Source organism: Danio rerio, chromosome 14 (assembly GCF_049306965.1).
Source record: "Danio rerio strain Tuebingen ecotype United States chromosome 14, GRCz12tu, whole genome shotgun sequence".
Taxonomy (NCBI): Eukaryota; Metazoa; Chordata; class Actinopteri; order Cypriniformes; family Danionidae; genus Danio; species Danio rerio.
The window spans coordinates 28,411,486-28,425,799 of record NC_133189.1 but is presented as its reverse complement, the minus strand read 5'-3'; the positions used below and the strand labels follow the sequence as shown (position 1 = coordinate 28,425,799).

At 40.5% G+C, this 14,314-nt stretch overlaps 2 long non-coding RNA genes across 4 annotated transcripts in view; one reads left to right on the top strand and one right to left on the bottom strand.

The window, feature by feature from the left end:
- LOC141377517 (uncharacterized) overlaps nt 1-4,111 on the top strand; it is a 143,204-nt gene extending 139,093 nt beyond the window's left edge. Inside the window, exons 2-4 of one of the 2 annotated variants that reach the window (XR_012389752.1) lie at nt 604-1,518; nt 1,627-1,864; nt 1,930-4,111. This is a non-coding gene — a long non-coding RNA (uncharacterized lncRNA). Of the gene's footprint in view, nt 1-603; nt 1,519-1,604; nt 1,865-1,929 lie in introns of those variants that run through there. The other variant, XR_012389751.1, reaches the window with a different exon arrangement.
- The window catches only part of LOC141377518 (uncharacterized), a 37,653-nt gene that overhangs the window by 5,769 nt on the left and 17,570 nt on the right, over nt 1-14,314 (bottom strand). Inside the window, exons 2-3 of one of the 2 annotated variants that reach the window (XR_012389754.1) lie at nt 9,402-9,686; nt 9,100-9,303 (exon numbers count right to left, since the gene is read on the bottom strand). This is a non-coding gene — a long non-coding RNA (uncharacterized lncRNA). Of the gene's footprint in view, nt 1-6,821; nt 9,304-9,401; nt 9,687-14,314 lie in introns of those variants that run through there. The other variant, XR_012389753.1, reaches the window with a different exon arrangement.

Genomic DNA, 14,314 nt, shown 5'->3' with positions numbered 1-14,314 from the left:
ATGAGCTCACAAAGTTTGATCCCATGTTAAGTCAATGAGAGTCTTTCGAATGGAAGTCTACGGGACAGTTGCTAGGGTGCCATAAGTGGTTGCTAGGGAGTGGCTAGTAAGTCTAAAGGTCATCAGTGATTGGCTGCTGACTAGACTGAGTTGAATGGGGCCTGACTCTAGTCTGTAGGACAGTCTGATGCAGAGTTATGAGCTCACAAAGGTTGACCCAATGTTAAGTCAATGGCAGTCTTTTACAATGGAAGTCTATGGGACAGTTGCTAGGGTGCCAAAAGTGGTTGCTAGGGAGTGGCTAGTAAGTTTAAAGGTCATCAGTTATTGGCTGCTGGCTAGACTGAGTTAAATGAGCCCAGTTAGAAGTCTGTAGGACAGTCTGATGCAGAGTTATGAGGTCACAAAGTTTGACCCAATGTTAAGTCAATGGGAATTTTGGGAATTTTCCGGGTCGTTTTTCGGAAAACCGAAAGTCGGATCAGTTGGAACAGATATAGCAACCCGAGTCAGACCAGTTTGAAGGTTTGACGAAAGTTTGAAGTATGAAGCTTGAAAAGTTTAGGAGGAGATACACTTTAAAATTAGTCTCAGAAGAATAAGAAGAAGAAGAAGAAGAAGAAGAAGAATAATAACTAGATAGTAAAGTTTGAGGACAAACTTTATGGTGGCTTGAAAAGCCGAATCTGAAAGTTTGAAGTGGTTTTAAAGTGTAAATAGCATGTTAGTATGATTTTAGCTTGAGGTAACATATTACTAGCATGAATTAGCATGTTAGTAGCATGATTCTTACATGAATTAGCATGTTGTTAGCATGATTCTAGCATGAATTAGCAAGTTACTAGCATGTTTCTAACATGAATTAGCATGTTGTTAGCGTGATTCTAGCATGAATTAGCATGTTACTAGCATGATTCTAGCATGAATTAGCATGCTACTTGGATAATTCTAGCATGAATTAGCATGTTAGTAGCATGATTCTTACATGAATTAGCATGTTAGCATGATTCTAGCATGAATTAGCATGTTACTAGCATGATTCTAGCATGAATTAGCATGTTGTTAGCATAAATCTAGCATAAATTAGCATGTTACTAGTATGATTCTAGCATGAATTAGCATGTTGTTAGCATGATTCTAGCATGAATTAGCATTTTACTAGGCGGTTGCTAGGGTGGTTTAAGTGGTTGCTAAGGTGGTGCCAGGCAGTTGCTAAGGTGGTCTGACTAGTTGCTAGGTGGTTGCTAAGGTGTTGCTAGACGGTTGCTAGGGTGTTTTGAGTGGTTGCTAGGTGGTTGCTAAGGTGGTGCTAGGCAGTTGCTAAGGTGTTCTGACTAGTTGCTTAGTGGTTACTAAGGTGTTGCAAGGTGGTCGCTAGGGTATTCTGAGTGGTTGCTAGGTTGTTGCTAAGGTGTTGCTAGGCGGTTGCTAGGGTGTTCTGAGTGGTTGCTAAGGTGTTGCTAGGTGGTTGCTAAGGTATCCTAAGTGGTTGCTAGGTGGTTGCTAAGGTGTTGCTAGGTGGTTGCTAAGGTGTTGCTAGGCGGTTGCTAGGGTGTCCTAAGTGGTTGCTAAGGTGTTGCTAGGGTGTTCTGAGTGGTTGCTAGGTGGTTGCTAAGGTGTTGCTAGGTGGTTGCTAAGGTGTCCTAAGTGGTTGCTAGGTGGTTGCTAAGGTGTTGCTAGGTGGTTGCTAAGGTGTTGCTAGGCGGTTGCTAGGGTGTCCTAAGTGGTTGCTAGATGGTTGCTAAGGTGTTGCTAGGCGGTTGCTAGGGTGTTCTGAGTGGTTGCTAGGTGGTTGCTAAGGTGTTGCTAAGTGGTTGCAAAGGTGTCCTAAGTGGTTGCTAGGTGGTTGCTAAGGTGTTGCTAGGTGGTTGCTAAGGTGTTGCTAGGCGGTTGCTAGGGTGTCCTAAGTGGTTGCTAAGGTGTTGCTAGGCGGTTGCTAGGGTATTCTGAGTGGTTGCTAAGGCGTTGCTAGGTGGTTGCTAGGGTGTCCTGAGTGGTTGCTAGGTGGTTGCTAAGGTGTTGCTAGGTGGTTGCTAGGGTGTCCTGAGTGGTTGCTAGGTGGTTGCTAAGGCGTTGCTAAGCAGTTGCTAGGGTGTTCTGAGTGGTTGCTAGGTGGTTGCTAAGGTGTTGCTAGGTGGTTGCTAAGGTGTCCTAAGTGGTTGCTAGGTGGTTGCTAAGGTGTTGCTAGGTGGTTGCTAAGGTGTTGCTAGGCGGTTGCTAGGGTGTCCTAAGTGGTTCCTAGGTGGTTGCTAAGGTGTTGCTAGGCGGTTGCTAAGGTGTCCCAAGTGGTTGCTAGGTGGTTGCTAAGGTGTTGCTAGGTGGTTGCTAAGGTATTCTGAGTGGTTGCTAAGGCGTTGCTAGGCGGTTGCTAGGGTGTCCTTAGTGGTCGCTAGGCCCTTACTAAGGCATTACTAGGCCGTTGCTAGGCGGTTGCTAGGGTAGTTTGGGTGGTTGCTAGGCAGTTGCTAGGGTACCCTGGTTGGTTACTAGGCAAGCCTCACATACATGCTTGATAAAACATTTATACTTAGTAAGCATTTCTAGCAAGTTACAGTACTTGGCTAGTCAATATTAGCATGTAGCTAGTCACTGCTAGCATGTGTAGCATATAGGAAGTTCCGTATGCTAGCATGAGTCAAACGAGCCAATCTCCAAGTCTCTACGATGTTCTGATGCTGAGATGTAGCTGTTGATGAATGGTTGCTAGGGTACTCTGTTTTGTTGCTATGGGCGAGGTTACAGAGTGAACTTGAATGTGGTTGGTTGTCTTAGTCAAATGAACCAACCCCCTTGTCTCTATGACACTGCTATGCAAAGATATGCATCTTGGCCTATTTTAATGGAAGTCTATGGAATCAATTTGGGGGCGTGGCTTGTGAGCTTTATTATCATATTGAGATGCTCATTGGTTGTCTGAGTCAGATGAGCCATCCCCCAAGTCAATAGGACACTGCTATGCAAAGATATGCATGTAGGCCAGTTATTAACATGAGTCTAGTATGAATTAGCATGTTACTAGCATGATTCTAGTTCAAATTAGCATGTCATTAGCATGTTTCCAGTATGCGTTAGCATGTCATTAGCATGATTAGCATATGAGTAGCATGTTGCTAGCATGATTGGCATGTCATTAGCATGTTAGAATTATAAGCATTTGATAGCACAGCTAATTACATTATATAGGACAGTTGCTAGGGTGCAGTATGTGGTAGTTAGGGGTGTGGCTAGAAAGTTAAAAGGCCATCAGTGATTGGCTGCTGGCTAGACTGAGTTAAATGAGCTCAGCCATTAGTCTCTATGACAGTCTGATGCAGAGTTATGAGCTCACAAAGTTTGATCCCATGTTAAGTCAATGAGAGTCTTTTGTAATGGAAGTCTACGGGACAGTTGCTAGGGTGCAGTATGTGGTAGTTAGGGGTGTGGCTAGAAAGTTAAAAGGCCATCAGTGATTGGCTGCTGGCTAGACTGAGTTAAATGAGCTCAGCCATTAGTCTCTATGACAGTCTGATGCAGAGTTATGAGCTCACAAAGTTTGATCCCATGTTAAGTCAATGAAAGTCTTTTGAATGGAAGTCTACGGGACAGTTGCTAGGGTGCCATAAGTGGTTGCTAGGGAGTGGCTAGTAAGTCTAAAGGTCATCAGTGATTGGCTGCTGACTAGACTAAGTTGAATGAGGCCTGACTCTAGTCTGTAGGACAGTCTGATGCAGAGTTATGAGCTCACAAAGGTTGACCCAATGTTAAGTCAATGGCAGTCTTTTACAATGGAAGTCTATGGGACAGTTGCTAGGGTGCCAAAAGTGGTTGCTAGGGAGTGGCTAGTAAGTTTAAAGGTCATCAGTTATTGGCTGCTGGCTAGACTGAGTTAAATGAGCCCAGTTAGAAGTCTGTAGGACAGTCTGATGCAGAGTTATGAGGTCACAAAGTTTGACCCAATGTTAAGTCAATGGGAATTTTGGGAATTTTCCGGGTCGTTTTTCGGAAAACCGAAAGTCGGATCAGTTAGAACAGATATAGCAACCCGAGTCAGACCAGTTTGAAGGTTTGACGAAAGTTTGAAGTATGAAGCTTGAAAAGTTTAGGAGGAGATACACTTTAAAATTAGTCTCAGAAGAAAGAAGAAGAAGAAGAAGAAGAATAATAATAAGTTTACGTGAGATAACAGTATGTTGGCTTTTCAAGCCACCATAATAAGTTTACGTGAGATAACAGTATGTTGGCTTTTCAAGCCACCATAAAAATATGTATCATTATTATTCAATATATCATATTATTCATTCATATCATATTCATTTATAACAATAAAAAATAATAATAGATTAGAATAAACTGTACATTTAACAATCAAAATTTAGGATAAAACAGTAGTAAAAACAACAATATTAATCAGAATATTTACAATGAGTTTGGGGTAGAATGTTTCTCTGATGGTTTGTGCAGTGTTGAAGTGTTCCTCCATTACCACCTCTGCCTGGGCCCAGTGTGGGCAGATGCTGCTCTCTCTGGGTTGCCAGGTCTGTCTGTATCGGCCCGTCTCTACAGTCAGACTGTGAGCATTCAGTCTGTATTTGGTCATTGTTGTTCTTAGTTTACTGTTCTTTACTGCTCTCAGATATGTTGCTGTCGTATAATCTCTGTTTAGGTCTAAATAGCATTGAAGTTTACTTTGTTTTCCTGCTGCTTCATTCCAGTAAATTAGATACTCTTCATTTCATGTATTTATAATTTGATTGGGTTTAGTTCTGTGGATGAGCATGCCCGTGTCCTGATGCTGCAGTCAACTGTTGAGCTGCCGAGAAATGAGCTGTAGATGTATCTGCCCAGAGAGTCTCCTCTCACCCTGCCATTGACCAGATACAGACGAGGCTTCGACAGAGCTCAAGTAGGAGCTTTCCGTTCTTATTTATTTGTGCATCAGAGTTATTCCTGGAAATATTTACAGGGTTTTGTTGATCCAAATATGTATTTATTTCCACTATCTTTGGTACGGTCAGTCAAGGACCCTGTTCTAGCATTGAGATCTCCACACAGCAACACACTTTCCTGTGCCTGGAAGTGGATTATTTGAGTCTGGATGGTCTCAAAGATGTTTTCATAAAAGTAAAGAGATTCGGATGGAGGAATGTAAAGAGCACATATGAATATGTCCTTTTTCATTTGACTAAGCTTATTGTCAATTTTGAGCCAGATACGAGATTCTTCTTTTTAAATGTTTTTGATGTATTTACTGATTTCCGGTTTGTGCCAGATATCGTGCCCCCGAATCTGTACCATGTTTGATTTTTTCATGTTTTTTTTAGATGAAAAGGATATTTCACAGTATCCTGGAGGATAAATGACCTCATCAGTTCTGTGCCATGTTTCCTGGAGGATTATTATGATGTCTATGTCTGACATGCTTTTCTTAATGCTCTTCTTATGCTTCTCTCTCTCTCTCAGCTCTGAATTGCTATAATAACGTTTGATTTCCCACATGCATGCGGTTGGCTCGCCATCCGAAATGCGAATGCAAATTCCAGTATATATTTAACCATCCCCAAAAATAGCTAAGCAGAAGAGAGGACCTCAGAAATGAAATCACTTGTCACCTTTTGCTTGGGGAATTTAACACATTTTTGGATGTTCTAAAGTTACATATTAAACATATACTTTAAACTCCGTTTAGTTCCATTCAGGAATGTGAATAAAGTGATACAATGTCACTTAATGTTAATTTACACTCTCAGAAACAAAGGTATGAGAGCTGTCACTGGGCTGGTACTTTTTAAAAAAAAAAAAAAAAGCTACACATTTGTACCTAAAATGGTCCCTATTAATACATCAAAGATACAAATTAGTGCCTAAAAAGTACAAAAGTGTACCTGTTAAAATGTTTTGGTACAAATGTAAGCTTTTAAGCTACCATTATGAACCCTTTAATTACAAATGTGTATCTTTTGCAAAGATACCACCCCAGTGACAGCTCCACCTTTATTTCAGAGTGTAGAACAATAAAAACATTTCACCCTAACATACAACCATGCACTTTTACTGGAAAGCTTCCAAAACGCATTGTACATTTACAAATGTACAACTTTCAAAATCAAAAGAAAATGTTTTTCTCTATGAAGAAACATTGGTGCGATGGAAATATGTTAGAGTATTTATGCACCATTTAAAAAAATTAGTTAGAATTTAACATTTTTTAATTAAATTACAGCTTCTTCAATGTGTGGCTGCTTTTCAAAAAAAAATTGTAAGCTTTACATTTTGTAAACTGGGGGCAACACGGTGGCGCACTGGGTAGCACATTCACCTCACAGCTGAAGGTCACTGGTTCGAGCCCCGGTTGGGTCAGTTTTCATTTCTGTGTGAAGTTTGCATGTTCTCCCCATGTTCACATGTGTTTTCTCCGGGTGATCCGATTTCCCCCACAAGTCCAAAAACATGTAGTATAGGTAAATTGGGTGAGCTAAATTGTCTGTAGTGTATGGGTGTGAATATATGCTGAATAAGTTGGTAGTTCATTCCGCTGTGGCGACCCCAGATTAATAAAGGGATTAAAGCTGAAAAGAAAATGAATGAATGACTTTTTGTAAACTATCTTTTCAAGATGCCACCTACTGAATAAACTGTAGCCTACAGTACATCCATCTTTCACAACCTCACATTCATTTCAAACAAATAAATAGGGCATCTACTCGAAGCAGCTCTTTATGTTTCACTTACTATTATCATTTTAATTCCTCTAAATACTATGTGGTCTTTTCTGTTCCATTCATTGTTTAAAAACAATAGTGTTAGATTGCAGTCAAAGATGAGAATGGTGGTACCAGTTATTTGATAGTAGTATTATTATTGTTATTTTCATTTCCTCAAGTTGTGGTAAACAAAATATCAGAAGATCCCTTCAAAAAAACATTACATCACCATGATACTGCTGCCTTGAAAATCACCTTCTTAAAAGCTTAAATTATAGAGCTGTTAACTTCCAGAACCACAATGTAATAACGTTACTTGATAATACCTTGCTGTTTATATATTTCAGTTATTTTTGCGCTGGAATTTCCACAAGGACATTCCTGCTTTTGGCACTCTTTAGCATGCAGAATTTCTCCAAATATTTAACATTTGGCTTTGTTCATTCACTCTGCTGGCAAACAATTTCATTCTGCATTTTTAATGATAGATAAATAAGAATGTTTACTCAGAGTGACAAGATGAAGTTTTAGCTGAGGTTTTTCAGGTGAGTTTATAGCTTTAACAGATGTGATGCCGTGATGGTAGGTCTAACAGATCTGTTGAGTTTTTGGTAATGTGCATGTGTGTGATAATGAGGACATAAAATCTCAGCTTTAATATATGTCAATACCATACATTAGAAACACTCATTCCATTTGAAGTCTGGGCACTTGAACGCAAGGACTGGGATCAAAGCATTATTTAGAGCTTAATCAGAGGGTCTGTTTTTTGCTACAGTCGTCAGATGTGCCGATGTGCCTGCTAGTGTTGACGATCACAGCTGGATATTAATTGTAAGTGGTATGTGGCTCATTCTGCCGTGGTTTTAAGAATTACCCAAATTCTTGATAAAGCTTCTTAAGGGTGAGTAGGGTAAGTAGGTGATTGTATTGGTTGAATTTTTTTTCACATTCCAATAGAAATGAATAAAGTAAATTATGTAAATGTATTCATATGTATTTTTATATTCCTATAATTCTGATGAGCAGCCCAAACTGTCAGTCAACAAATGTAGATTTGTACATGAGCGCATCTGTTCGCGCAGATACACCATTAGCACATGCACGCTTGTATGCGCTCTGCACGTTCATATGCACAAAACACACATGAGATCACAGGGGTAAAATCAAATGCTGAATCAAAACTTTTTAAAATCCTAAATCAATATTGGGGTAACACGATCGCCTCACAACAAAAAGGTCGCTAGTTCGAGCCTCGGCTGGGTCAGTTGGCATATCTGTGTGGAGTTTGCTTGTTATCCAAAGACATGCGGTACAGGTGAATTGGGTATGCTTGTATGTGTGTGAATTAGAGTGTATGGATGTTTTCCAGTGATGGGCTGCAGCTGGAAGGGCATCCACTGCGTAAAACGTATGCTGGATAAGTTAGCAGTTCATTCCGCTGTGGTGACCCCAGATTAATAAAGGGACTAATCCGAAAAGAAAATGAATCAATATTGGAATTACTTTTGCACACTGGAGGAAGGATGACACCATTGCTGAAGTATTTCTTTTAGACAGGTAATGTTATGTTTTAAAACTATTTTAGTCACGCAAAGCTGATGTAGATTGTGTTGTTTTATGAATGGTTTATATGCACATAAGTGTTGAGCCAATGAAATCTTCCAGCAAATGATTGGTCTGACTATTTTTAATTTTATAAGGGACCTTTACAGCATCGAAAATGTAGATTTTTTATTTAATTTAACAACAAAACAAAAGTAATAAATAGCGCTACTCCGCCTAGCCTGCTTTACTGAGGTGAAATTGATTTTCACCATACTGTTTACCCTGCTACTTTAAATATTCAGTCTAAAATAGCAAGTAGTTATGGCTTAGTAATACAGTAAGTGTAAATCCTGCACCCTGCCGGCCAACCACCATGCAATCCAAATGAAAATGTGCTAGATACAATAAAATTTTCACTCAGAATTGTAGTATTATAAAGTACTATAAAGTTTTACAGATTTGTCTACTGTCATCTTTAATGTGCGCGTTCATGGCTTTGGACGGCAGGGGAGTGTGTTTTCAAAGATATTATGCTAACGGATAGCATTTTGGCTGATCACCTACTGCAGGGGTGTCCAAAATCGGTCCTGGAGGGCCAGTATCCTGCATATTTTAGTTTTAACCACAATTAAACAGACCTGAACCAGTTAATCAAGCTCTTAGGTATACTACAAGGTAGGAAGATGGAGTTAAACTATGAAGGACACTGGCCCTCCAGAACCAAGTTTGAAAACCCCTGACTTACTTCACTTTTAGTCATTGTCATTTTCAATTTTACAATCAGATAAATAACCTATATAACACAGATGAAAACAAGCCTGGTATGACCTCTTATATGTATAAAATCAATTAAGAGGGAGTTAATTGTTACCTAAAGTAAAATAAAAAACTCCATCCTTGAAATCCAGACAAGATGCAATATTTCCATAAATTTCAGCATGTTCAGTCCTGGATCTTGAGCGCATGTGAGTACGCGTGTGCACCGATTTCTGCCACCGAACAGTCCCAAGAGTCTCAAACACAGTAACAGGCCTTGTGAAATCTGTCTCTCCTCACTATAGACAGAGGCACTTTGCTGAAAGAGAGACAGAATTTCTGAGTAAAAGGAAAAAGGGAGAGCAAATAACAGCTTTGAGAATGTTTGGATTTTAAAACCAGAACATTAGTACAAACCATAATAGCTGGCTCAGAGAGCGTCTGGTAACTCCAGTCTCTCTCACACAGGCAGTGATGTAATGCCAAACATTTCTGATGAAGCATTCGGTTGTTGTGCTCTGAGACATCTATTTATACTTTGTTCATCCACTCCAGAAAGCACTCCATGTTTTGTTAATGGCTTGCCATAACTCATTGCAACCAGCTTTTCTGATTTCAAATGGTTTGGCTGCAGCATCGGCAATCATCGATGTCATTATCACATAGGATAACAAAATACTTGAAGGGGTGCGAGGAATTCAGCTACAGTCAATGGAGTAAATGAATGAGAATTAATAGGCTAGTAGCTGAAATAAAAAGTGACTAGATAAACAGTCTACAAAAACAGTTAATTTGTCGTTTGTGTGGTTATAATAGCTGCTCTGAGACTGTAATGATATTTATTATCAGCCCACTTTATATTAAGAGAGCCAACAGAATAAAAATGTGGTTTTGTGATTTGTCATTGAGTGAAACTCTTAAGAAAAATAGCTGGCTATGGTTTTGGTAGTCCAGCTTAGTTCTCAAAATAAACAGATTTAGTTTTGAGATGTATCAAGCCATTATGTGGAGCTTTTTGGTTTTCTGTCAATGTGTTTGTTAACATGTTTAGTCCTTGTATTTTTAAAAGGCACAGCACACAGAAAGAAATATAAACTGTGTAGATTAAGAGGGCACAAAATGTAGTAGTTTGTTGTAACTGAAATCATTTTGCCCCCTGGTGGCTGCATTTCTCTCATCACTTTAAAACACCTAGTAAATCGTCCTAGTTTTGATTCTCCTGAAGACTGTTATGGATTCAAATCATTCACCAATATGATAATAATGTTTACTCGGTGTCATCATTTCCATGGATTAATATTTGAGCTTAAAAGATGCTAAATGATAGTCTTTCAAATATATAGAGACTTGTGAACTTTCCAGGTGTGTGAAACCTGTCAGCACCTGTCTTTCTCCTTTGGAAATGTTCATTCCTTCTGGCATTTCTTTAACTGAACATTGAACATGCCAACATTAAATAGTAAATACATCTTTAAAATGACCTTGGCCAAGGTATGATTTGAGCTGTAAGCAATCATTACGGCAGGGTGCTTCCTTAGCCTAAGGAAAGACTTCTTCTTGTCTGCTTCACTGGGTGGTGTGAGTTACCTTAGCAGGGCGGGGATGCTATACAGGAAGCCATGTTCCATTTCAGACGTTTTGAAGGGGAACATTAATGTCTGTCAATTATGCTATGAAACACCATAAATGTCAACGAGCGTCTTTGCTTTGGCCTGGAGCAGAAGATGAGTGGCTGGTCAGGCTGATTTGGGAGTGATTTGCTGGACATTGGTTCCCATTCTATGTCAGATTTGGACAAGCCCCAAAGTGACAGGCCAGAACCACTTACCATGACCGTGTTTGGTCCCACGCATTTCCCATGCTCTCTCACACCAAACAGTGAGGTTTACCACAACTCTCTCTCCTTTCCAACTTCCTCCATCAGTCCATGTGCTCGCTTTGTGCCATTGTACAAAAACCCCATTCTCAAGCCCAAGGTTTTAAACATGGGAAATCATTATCGAATTGGGACACTGTGTCTTAGGGTCCGCTTTTTTCCTTGTTCATTTGTCTATTGTCGTCTTTTTGCCTGCTGTCTGTTTCCAGACTCTTCCATACAATAGTCCTGTAGGCAGAGAAGATGTGCGTATACTCCTATCTGCCCGGTTGCCCCCTAATTATCCCCATTGTCTGTGAACTGTGTTTTCACATAAAATGCCATGATCTCACATACAGAGCAGGGAGGAACTAATTAGTGCCTGCTCCTGACACACAAGGACCTCTCTGTCAGTGTGGTCATGACCTCTGACCTTCTTAATTGCAGATTCACAGAATCATGGATAAGTACTCAGTCAGCCAGAAAACCACACACCACGACGATGCTTAGACTGAATAGCAAAAACTGTGCTAGGATTCCATGGCAAATGTGGTTTTGACATGTCATTTAAATGTTTAATGAATTTCTTTTAATAGCACATTCAACATTCATTTCCATCGTGATTCTATTAAGAGTTTACTGCAACACAGGTAAACATGATCAATTATTGAGTGATACTATAACCATATAAACCTAGTCCAAGTGTATGTGAGTTACTCTTGTCAAACACAGTTGAACAAGCTTATCAAGGTTTAAGAGCTATAGAAAGGTTACAGGCAGATGAGGTTTTATCAAGGCTGAATTAAAATTCTGTAGGACTGCAGCTCTATATGACTGAACTTGGCTTCACCTGGCCAAACGTAACAAATTTATACACATATTTGTATTAAATGAACATAATAAAAACTTTTATATTGTTAGTAAGATTTCAAGATGATTTATATTACACGGTGTAGGACATTTATCTTACTTACTCAAAGAATATACTGCACAAAATTGCATATTTTGTTTACTTGACCTAATTTTTGGCCTATATGCTATATCCCATTATATGCGTTAAAGACTGAAGAACTGTAAATTCAAGGACTTGTCATTTAGTTTAAGATAAGGATCTTTAATCCACACAGGTAATACACAAACAGTCCTCTATTGCTAAAATGTATTACAAAAAACAATGAACAGAGAGAAGTGAGGACTTGGGAATAGACAAGGAACAACCATTAGAGAAGACAGCAAGTGTGAACTAATCAGAACCTACAGAAAGTGGGAAAAGGGAACTAAGCGAACAAACATAGTCAACTCAAAATAGGAACAAGGAACACTAGACCTACACTGAACAGTACACTGTGACATTACTCCCCAACACAAAAAAAAAAAAAAAAGTAAAACTGAGGAGTGAGGGGGATCTTGAAGAAGACGATAGGGCAGGATTCAGGAGAAAGTGCCATCAGAAGAAAACAGAGACAGAGAAGACAGAGGGAGGAGCCAGAGAAGGGAAATGAGAAGGAAGAGCCAGGTGGGGACCCAGAATCTAGCCACAAAGAGGGGCCACGGTGAAGTTGATAGAAGGAGGAGTAATGGTGAAGACTTGGATGGCCAAACCAGGAGGCAGATAAATTGAGACAGAGTTGAAGACTCAGTTTAGAAAGTGGAGATCTGGGGTGAAATTGGGGGCCAACATAGAAGGACCAAATGGAGAAGGGAGCTTTTGTGACTTAGGGAAAGAGGAGCCTGACTCTTTGGAACTCTGACCCTTTGGGATACAGCAATGAGGTTTAGCCAGAGCAGTAAAATACCATGGCAATAACAGGCCAATGATTGACCAAGACATGATGTAGGGATGAGTGAGACTGGCGGACCCTGACTGACAGACCTTAGTGGAGATGAGGGCACGAGTGTTGAAGGGCTGAGGGGAAATCCAGGGCTTAGAGATCTGAGCTGGAGCCTAAAGGGTGTCACACACCGGCGCGACACGGCACCCACATGACAGTTGAAAGTATTGCACACCAAACGCGCACATTCGCATGCTATTTAAAATGAAACTATTCAGATGGCGATCAGTGGCGTGGCGGAAATATGAACAGAGACCTGAGTCGTGGCTGGCAGCGCCGGTGTGTGTACCCTGATAGAAACCTAAGTTTAGAATTCTGAAATGCGTGGCACTGCGTGGTGCTATGCGGCGCGTCGCCGAGCGGCGCTGCTGATGTGTGACCACCTTAAGGATCCTCTTGCCAAAACAGAGCTGGGATCTGGAAGATCTGAGTCGTATCCTTATTGGATAGTGGAGTGCATGAGGGAAGAGTTAAGGGGCTGGAGGGAGCCAGTGAGAACAGGGCCAGTGCACTGGCTGTGTTTGGCAGAAAACAAAGGTGTAAGAAGCCAAGGAGATCAATTACTGGCAAAGAAGAAGTAGAACTGGCAGACAAAAGAAACACAGAGCTGAGCAGAACCAGCAGAGATATAAAAAATGCAAGACTGGATGGAACCAGTAGACAGTAAAGGTTATTCAGGGGTGGATGGAATTAGCAGAGACACATGAGATACAGGGTTGGATGGCTCCATCGAAGATTGAAGGCACAAGGAAATTTATTTTTCTGTTACCTCCAAACATATAGTAGAGGTTAACTGCTGCTCACCTTCAGCAACCAGAGTGTGTTTCTCTGTTCATACTGTGTGTCACCATGTGGCTGTGTCTTCGTTTGTGTTGGCCATGTGCTGGTGGTCCTGCCACCTTGTTTCCTTTTACCATGCCTTCTTGTTTAGATCTTTAGTCCTCACTTACAGTACATGATTGCTTACACCAGTTCCTTTTGCACCCTGCACTCTTCCTTCTTGTCCTTAACAATTTGTTGTAAATGTTTTTGTCTTTGTATTGGAATGAGATTATTGGGTCAAAATAGTCACAAGATAGGACACAGAATTGAAAATAAATTTAGCTGCACTGGCAAATAGAGCAGATGACCTTGTTGACTCCAGGGTAGCAGTGGCTTCGGGCCAAAACTCAATGATCAGAACTGGTTAAACTTGGTGGCTTAGAGTCCAACTTTGGACAGGATTTTGGAGAAACTGGCTGCTCAAGGCTTACTGCCATATCAGTTACAGTGGAGCCACCATGACAGGGAAAGTCTGCTGCTCAGGATCTGGCCTCCATGACATGAGGACGCTGCTCAAAACAAGACTGTAAGGGCAGACAGCATGGATTCTCCAGTGTTGGTCCATGAAGGGCCTCTGAACAAAGGGTTTTTACCCTCTGGCAAGGGACTTATTACCCATATAATTCCAAGACCATAATGTTACTTGTGCTGTCAATGGGGTGACATGCGGTGGACTTAACCGATTCTAGATTATCAGGAATGAACATGGCAGACTTTGACAAAACAGCAACTGACTTGACAGGCAAATAAATATCAGAAGCAGAGTTGGTAACTTCTCCAAAGACTATCCTGATTTTGACCACTTTAGAGGACTTGGCAGA